General features: G+C 50.4%; 1 pseudogene; it reads left to right on the top strand.

The window, feature by feature from the left end:
- Positions 1–3745: 3745 nt before the first annotated feature.
- On the top strand, positions 3746–6589 carry LOC114444913 (estrogen-related receptor gamma-like; annotated as a pseudogene).
- The last annotated feature ends 2696 nt before the right edge of the window (positions 6590–9285 follow it).

Genomic DNA, 9285 nt, shown 5'->3' with positions numbered 1-9285 from the left:
AAGCTGCAGCTCAGACGGATGTTGGTCATGTGACTGACCACATGTCAGGCCATCATGGCTTCCTGCTGTGAACTCTCTGTTTTTGGAGGATGTTTAACTCAGGCATGAAGAATAAAGAGCGCTGATTAAAAATCAGGAGATTTCATCATCCGCCTGCTGCTGTGGCAGTGTAACTGCAGCTTCAGATGGACTGGAAGAGTTCCTCCTGGATATTTAAGTGTTCGGGTTTGACCCTCCGAGCTCTTTGTTTACACAGACACACTGTCCCACGCTACGTTAGCTCGCTGCTAACCGCAGAGTGTTGTTGTTGCCGAGTCCCTCAGGTGATTCTCGCGTGCTGACGGCTCTAATCCTCCACCTGGATCCATAACCCTAATGCTGCAAGCACTGTTGTGTAGATCTAGGCCTGTAAGCCACTTTATATTATAGGCCAATCTGTCCACCACTCACACACTCACACACACACACACAGGCAGCATTAACAGGATTACAGAGGTTCACCCAGTGCGAGGCTGAACCTGTGAGCCAGCGGAATATCAGCTTTCACTTTCACAGAACGACCAGCACTGTCTGTATCCCTGCACACACACACAGACACACACAGAGACACACACAGACAGAGACACACACCACACACAGAACACACAGACAGAGACACACATATATACACACATGTACACACACACACATGTACACACACACACACACACACATGTACACACACACACGTATACACACACACACACACATGTACACACATACACACACACAGAGACAGACACACACACATATACACACACAGAGACACACATGTACACAGAGTTTCTAAAGTGCACCTCTTGGAACTATGACCAAGTAAGTGACCGTGTGCAGTCTGTCCACTACACCTGCAGCAGATGATCGTTTACATTATTGATTGCTTCCCATGATTAATCGGTGCGTTCTGGCATTTGATGGACAAACCAGTGGAAATGTGCAGCTTCAGAGCAGATAATGAAGAACTTGTCTGTGCTGAAGTCCACTGATGGACAGGAAGTGGAAACATGGAGGCTGCAGCACGCCGCCCACCGCCAGTGTCACAGACCCCGTTTTCAGCCCACAGGCCGCTCGGACGGAGGTGAAGGTGGTGTTGACTCAGAGCATCAGTGACCCAGATCTGATGGATGCAGGTGAGTGGGTCAGCTGTGTGAGCAGCGCTGAATCCAGACTGACTCACTTCATCTCAGGATGCTTCTGCTCAGATTATGAGCGCTTTTAGTGACACTTCCTGTTGTAATGGAGCCACAAACAGAGGCCGTGCAGTCTGATTGGTCCGTTCAGATCAGGACCGATGGGGACATGAGGTCCTCCCTCCATGATCCTCACATATATGTCTCTATAGGGCTCTGCTGCTGCTGCTGTGTCCAATCAGAGCGGAGGATGGTGACGTCACTGACAGTTATAGACTGATCTTCTAAAAAGGAAGAACTTTATCTGCTGAACACGAGCACACAGCCTCAGTATGCAGCTGTTATGAAACAGCAGAAGTAGGTGAGACTGATCTGAGCGTCTGAGTGTTAGATTAAGACTGTGTGTGTGTGTTGTGTGTGTGTGTGTGTGTGCGCGCGCCACAAAGTGCTGCTTCAGCAGCCTCAATCCTCCTCAGCCTCTCACTGGGTCACCATCCTCATCCCACAGTTCTGTGTATTTCAATTATGTCACACACACACACACACACACATATATATACACACACATACACACACAAAGAACACAAGCACATCACACACACACACACACACACACAAAGAACACAAGCATCATCACACACACACAGCACTGAAGCATTAATATATTTTCCCTGTACAGGACTTGTTGTTGTTGTTGTTCTCTGTGTGTGTGTGTGTGTGTGTTGATGCGATGATGCGTGTGTGTGTTGATGCTTGTGTTCTCTGTGTGTGTGTGTGTTGATGCTTGTGTTCTCTGTGTGTGTGTGTGTGATGATGCGTGTGTGTGTGTGTGTGTGTGTGTGTGTTGTGATGATGCGTGTGTGTGTGTGTGTGTGTTGATGCTTGTGTTCTCTGTGTGTGTGTGTGTGTGTGTGTGTGTGTGTGTGTGTGTGTGTGATGATGCCCTCAGATGTGCGGTGTTGGTTTGTGTGCCCTCGGCACAGGAGGACCAGCAGCACAGACCCTCCATGTGTCCATGAAGGGACAGGGACAGTTGTAACCTCAGACTCACTCCTCTGTTTGTTGTTTACTTCTTCTAAATAGTGTAAACAATAACAACACATCCTGGTTACTGCTGAATCTGTGAAGTAAGCAGGTCTTAGTCTCCGTGTAAAGAATGATGTGTTTTTAACTGGTTGTTGTGCGTTTGTGTGTGTTTGTGTGTATTGATTATCTAAGTCCAGCAGTCTGAGGAGGCGTCAGCAGAACGGAGCTTCAGGCAGCCGTGGCCTACTTCTGTCAAATCAATAGAGATGATCGGAGGAGGAGAAGTCAATCCCCTGCGCTGCTGCATGCCCATTGGCTGATCCTGCAGGCCCCGCCCCCTCCCAGCGCTCCTCTGTGATGACAGATAAATATCAGTGCAGAGTGCTCGCAGCCTCAGATGTCTGTCTGCGCCCTCTCAGGGATTCTTACCTTTGCATCATCAGAAGCTGGCTTTCACAGAGTGTGTGTGAACGCAGCGCCGAGGATGGAGCTGAAGGACTTCTGCCTGACGGGCGCCTACGACTTCCTCCCCAGCGGTGAGTTTCTTCTTCTGCTGTCTGCTCGAACATCTTTAGAAGTCTGTAAAAGACAGAAAAACAAAGTTCAAACGGATCGATACCTCCCTGCATTCATCAATATGTGTGACACACACAAGACAACTGGGTCGAAACATGTCAACAAACAAACACTGTGTACACAACACACAGATTAAATGGGATTAACTCTGCAGTGTAATCACTCAGATTACCCGTATTTCAATCAGAACTTGAGTCCAGTTATTGATCCCACTCTTCTTCCTCCTCAGCCTCCTGGACTCCTCCTCCTCTTCCTCCTTCTCTCCAGCCGATGAAGCATCGTCCCCGGCCTCCTTCCTCCACTCCTCTCCCTCAGTCCCTCCTTCCCCTTGGACAGCACCGGCTCTCAGCCCCTCACACCCGGCCTTCCTCCTCCCCAGCCCAGCCTCCTCCTCCTCCTCCTCCTCCTCCTCCTCCTCTCTACAGCCTCCTGTGTGGAGTGCCGGAACCGGACTCTCCGACAGGATGTAGGTCCAGCGGTGGAGGCATCAGAGGCGGCGGTGCTGCGGCGTCAGAACCTTCAGTGTGTTTCTCACAGACGAACTCGTTTCAGCGCAGGTGAACAGCTTTTTGTCTGTTTATGCTTCCTACATGTGGATTCATCCGCCGCTGAAAATAGTCCCGACAGAACAGCAGACTGTATGTGGACTGTTTTAAGGCAGAGGCCCAGTGTGGATCCCCTGCAGGGTAACCTGGGCCCTGAGGGACCCGCCAAGCTCAGACTAACCAAACAGAACAAATGAGCAAAGGCACTAAAACCTTTAAAGCTTCAGCTCTAAGACTCCAGGACCTCCATGATCAGCTGATCAAAGCTCCTGCTCCTATTGGACAGAATCAGAAAGGTCGCCACAGCCGAGCTCCGACTCTCTGGTTCTGTTCACAATAAATAACGGTTTCAGGAGCTTCTTACTGAAGATGACGGCCTCTCTCTGCTGGCAGGTCGACTCCATCTTGAGAGGCGACTACCTGACACCGATGGCGGCTGCAGGGCCGAAGAGGCTCTGCCTGGTGTGTGGAGACTTCGCCTCCGGGTATCACTACGGCGTGGCGTCCTGCGAGGCCTGCAAGGCGTTCTTCAAGAGGACCATTCAAGGTGAGGGGGGGGGCTTCAGTTCCATCCATCCTTCTCAGGAGAATCTCCGAGAAAGGTGAAACTGATCAGTTCGGCCTCTGCAGATCAATCAAGACACAGTCTGCTCTGATCAATGCCGCAGCACGTGTGCATCGATTACTGTGTGAAGCCATCAGCTGCTTATGCTCTCACTGGATTCAGAGTCTCAATCTGTGAGACACATTTAATAACTGACAACCCGAGGAGTGTGTGTCTGTGTGTGTGTCTGTGTGTGTGTGTGTGTTTGGGGGGGGGATGGTATGGATTTGTGTGTGAACAGATCAAACCGACCTGAATGACTGATTGAGACTCCGCTCTGTGTCTGACCGTCCTCCTGCACTTCCTGTTTTGTGGTTACCTAGGCAACATCGAGTACAGCTGCCCCGTGATGAACGAGTGCGAGATCACCAAGCGGAGGAGGAAAGCCTGTCAGGCCTGCCGCTTCCAGAAGTGTCTGCAGGCCGGGATGATGAGGGAAGGTACGTCACACCGACCCACCCATCCCCAGTTAGTCCATCAGACCCCCCATGTGTCCATCCAGTGGGCAAGTCATTATTCATCATTTGTTGTTTTTAAATCTTAACACAAAACTCGAACTGACAGCAAGACACAAAACAACCACAATAAGACTCCAGCACAAAGACTCACAACAACCACGAGAACAAAACAGCTACAACACACGACACTTTCCACTGAGACTGTAGACAAGACTTAAAACTGACAACACGACTCAAATCTGTCAGCAAGACTGGAACTGGAGCACACAACAACACAACAACACAACACAACAACACAGCACTCATGATAAGACGCTGTAACACTGGCAGCTGCGAGCCTCGGCCTCTGTGTGCTGGTCTGGAACGTGGATCAATGGTTCAAAGGTCTCTCTGTGCTGCAGGCGTCCGCATGGACCGGGTCAGAGGGGGGCGGCAGAAGTACAAGAGGCGGGTGGAGACGGGGCTGAGTTTATACCACAAAGCTCCGTACAGCCATCCAGTCAGCGGCAGCCGTGAGTCCACATGAGTCCAGCGTCAGTCAGGGTTCAGCCTTCAGGTCCTCATGCTTCTTTGTCTCTCAGGAAACAAGATGATTTCACACCTGCTGCTGACGGAGCCCGCCCCGCTGGCTGCTAACCAGGACGACTCCACCAATGACAGCAGCCTGCGGACCCTGATGACCCTCTGTGACCTGCTGAACCGGGAGCTGCTGGTTCTGATCGGCTGGGCCAAACAGATCCCAGGTGAGAGCAGCGACACGGCAGGTCCAAGATCCAGGCTGATCCGTCTCCTCAGCTGAGTGACGCCTCTCTGCCGTCTCCACCAGGTTTCTCCGAACTCTCTTTGGTGGACCAGATGTCTCTGCTGCAGAGCGGCTGGATGGAGGCGCTGCTGGTGGGCGTGGCCTGGCGATCACAGAGCACATCGGGGAGGAGCTCGTGTTTGCTGGAAACCTGCGGCTGGACCAGGCTCAGTGTCGGGCGGCAGGATTGGCCGACCTGTACGAGGCGCTGCGCCACCTGACGGCTAAGTACCAGGCCATGAAGCTGAGCCCAGAGGAGGTGGTGGCGCTGAAGGCCATGGCGCTCGCCAACTCTGGTACACACACGCACGCACCACGCACGCACGCCACGCACGCACGCACGCACGCACGCACGCACGCACGCACGCACGCACACACACACACACACACACACACTGTATATGAACAGCTGACAGGCTGCAGTCAGCTGACTGCTTGTTCAGTGAAGCTAAGGCTAACGATGCTAACAGTGGCTAGACAGTCAATCAATAACATGAGACTGAGTTGGAGCAGTGCATGATGGGATGCTGGCTGGTCAATCCAGCTGAAGTCTGGTCAGTCTCTCACCGCCTGAGCCTCAGATCAATACGGTGTATTGATAGATGGGCTGTGGATCAATAGGCTGTCAGACATGTGTGTAACATCAATACTCCTCACAATAGACCATGATGCTCTTCTGTGTGTGTGTGTGTGAGTGAGTGTGTGTGTGTGTGTGAGTGTGTGTGTGTGAGTGAGTGTGTGTGTGTGAGTGAGTGAGTGTGTGTGTGAGTGAGTGTGTGTGTGTGAGTGAGTGTGTGTGTGTGTGTGAGTGAGTGTGTGTGTGTGTGAGTGAGTGTGTGTGTGTGTGTGAGTGTGTGTGTGAGACCCTGACCTTGACCCTCTTTTCCTCCCATGGTTGAAACCACACTCCTGCTTCAGTCTCGGAGCTAATAATCAATAAGTGTCTTTAGTTGATTTTCAATCCACAGATAATATTTTGCTTCTAAAGGCTGATGACTGATCCACAAATCAATCAGACAATAAACTGATCAATACATTGTTCTTATTCATTGTGATCATTAATGTCCTGTTAAAAATCAGCGGTTAGTTATGATCAGGATCTGATCGGTGTCTGTATTGATTAGTGTACCGTTAGACTCCTGACCAACATGCGTGTCTATCCGGTCCTCAGACGCCGACCCCGTGGACTGTCCGGACTCTGTGCAGTGGTTCCAGGATGGGCTCCATGAGGCCCTGCAGGAGTACGAGTCGTCCCGGCGGGAGCAGCACCGGGCGGGCCGCCTGCTGATGACGCCCCCCTGCTGCGGCAGACCGCCGGCCGGGCCGTGCAGACCTTCCTGCGGCTGCACCGCCACCAGCGCGTCCCGCTGCACAAACTGCTGCTGGAGATGCTGGATGCGAAGGCCTGAGGACTTCCTGTCACATGACCACAGCGACTTCTTATCACAGAGACTGAAACAACTAATGAAACATTTTGACCTGGTTGGGCTGAAACGAGCTTCAGCAGCGAGGTCAGGCGTAGTTACCTTGATGACCTGAAGAGGGCGCCAGCTCTGTGAAGCTCATTCCTGCCAAAGACCCACTTCAGGTTCTGAACATTTAGCTTCAGTCAGAGCTTCACACATCCAGGACTGATCAACACATCTATAATACATCTGCCTCATGGCATCAGGACACTCTGGAATCTGTTGTTGTGTCTTCTTCCTCCTCCAGCAGCAACACTCAGGGAGGTGATGGCGTCATGTCTGATTAGAAGCTGCTGATTCTAGTCTGTTTATTAAAGAAAAGCTTTGAAATCAAAGTCCTTCAATGATTTTCCTTTTATATGAACCATGAGAAACACTGACGGTTTGTCCACACTAGCAGAAAAACCTGTACACTATATATAAAGCACCACACTTATCAATGAAGCATGTGCGTCTGTATCCAGGTGAATGTGGATCAGATGAAGAAGCTGAGATCGATCCAGGGACCTGTGGACAGCCGCCACGAGTCAAACACTCAGACCCTGATGACAAGAAAGCAGCGCCTTCAGCTCACTGCACTGAATGAAGGACGCTGGAACACAAAGCTGAACAACACACGGACCTGATCCTGCTGCAGACACTCCGTCCTCTTCATGGCCTCCACCTGCAGAGAGGAGGAGGGTGGAGGTGAGTGAGTGTTGACAGAGGCTCCCTCATCAAAGTGTATCCGGTCTTCCAGGTCAGAGGTCAGATGTGTTTAAACTGTGATGTTGTGATGCTGGGTCTGTCACATGCTGCTGCTCCATCACACTGACCTGTTCTCTACACCTGTCCTGGACTGACTCTAAGGTGCAGCAGAGGCCATGTGTGCTCAGTGGGCGCCCTCTGCTGGATCTTTGGACACACTGCAGTGAATGATGCTGTCTGAGATTTTCACAATAAAAGCCTGAATATTTCCTCAGAGGATTGTTTTGTTTTCATCGTTTGCTTCCTGGTTTCACACAATAATGAACATGTGACACAACAATCCACTGATCAGTGCAGATCATCACTGTCACATGTATTGATGACCTCACTGATCATTAGCTTTGATCCTGGTACAATAGTGGTGCCTTCACTTACCTCCTCATCAGCTGAGCTGCATTCAGGGTCACTCAGAGTTTCTACCATCAGCATCAGCTCACTGTGTGTCTGTCTCATCATGAAGAAGGGGACGTGTCTCTGTCCTGCAGGGTAATGTCCCCAATGACTGGTTGACTCAGAGAGGACACATGTGGAAAATACATCACACATCCACCAGTTCACAGATCTGGAGGGAATTCTCTTGAAGAATCTGGTACGTTTGTTCACCCATGGTCAAAGTAAACAGTTGAACAACAACATGGCTGTTGGAGAGTGTGGAGTACTGAATGCTGATCACTCACATATGGTCAGTTTTGGAAAATGATTTATGATATATCATTGAAAATACTTGGATACAAGATCCCCATGTGCTGTACTGATGAAGCTGCTTGGATGAGCAGCGAAACGTGTTCAAGAAAACTCTACAAGTCCAGACGCCTTGCTTCAATCTTCTCTACGTATAAATAACTTCACACTATAATACTCTGAAGCTTCAGAACGGGACTCTAACTCAGCATGACTCTTAGAAGCTCTCAGCTGACCTCAGTCAGTCTTTTCTGGGCTGTTGGTGTGCAGCCTCCACAGGGGCACTGTGCTGAACACCGGAGGCCTGAAGTCTCATGACACTTAAAACTGTGAAACACCTGATGATTGTGGTGTGTTGTGTGTGTGTCTGTGTGAGTGTGTGTGTTGCAGGCAGTCATGTGGAGGTTCATCTTGACCGTCAGCCTGTCTGTTGGGGATCTGAGGGGGCCAATTGTTCTGCAGAGATAAGAACAACGGTCCGGTGGACTTGATGTTGAGTGCTTTACATGTGCTTTACATGCATCCAGCAGGCTGTTCGCAGCTGATTTTACTTTTAGGTTCTTATCAGCAGTCCAACTTCAACCTGTACTGAGATTTATTATCAGAAAAGGAGCTACCTCAGTGGAGACAGACTGCTGAGTCACACACAGACTTTACTGAGGACGTCCTGCTGTCCCATTTAAGACAAGTCTCTGTGTGCTGATGGACGCCTCCTCTGTCTCTGACCGAAAGACATGGAGGTTGTCCCTGAGCTCTCTGCATCAGACTAAAGACAGAGGGACAGAGATGCTGAGCTCCACATCCAGACCACATGGTTCAAAACAAACAACACAGCAACAGGCCTCTACACTCAGACACACAAACAATGGCACAAATACAAGTCAAAAATACCTATTATTCTGTTAACCATGGAGAAGCTCCGTTAAAAAAAAACAAATGGTAGTGGTGAGAGAACATGAGACGCAGAGAGGAGGACTGGCTGAAGCTGTGATTCTAATGAATAAAAGCTAGACTAGCACACACCGGAGCTCCCCAGGGGACGGTGCTGGCCCCCCTCCTCTTCACCCTTTACACCTCAGACTTCTGCTACAACTCAGAACTGTGTCACATCCAGAAGTTTGCAGATCAGGGATGATGGAGAGGATGATACAGGAGTGTAGTCAGCAACTTTGTCATCTGGAGTCAGATGAACCATCTCCAGTTTACACCTC

The sequence above is a fragment of the Parambassis ranga genome, chromosome 13, assembly GCF_900634625.1.
Source record: "Parambassis ranga chromosome 13, fParRan2.1, whole genome shotgun sequence".
Taxonomy (NCBI): Eukaryota; Metazoa; Chordata; class Actinopteri; family Ambassidae; genus Parambassis; species Parambassis ranga.
Note: the sequence above shows the minus strand (reverse complement) of the source record. Positions and strands in the feature narration are given on the sequence as shown.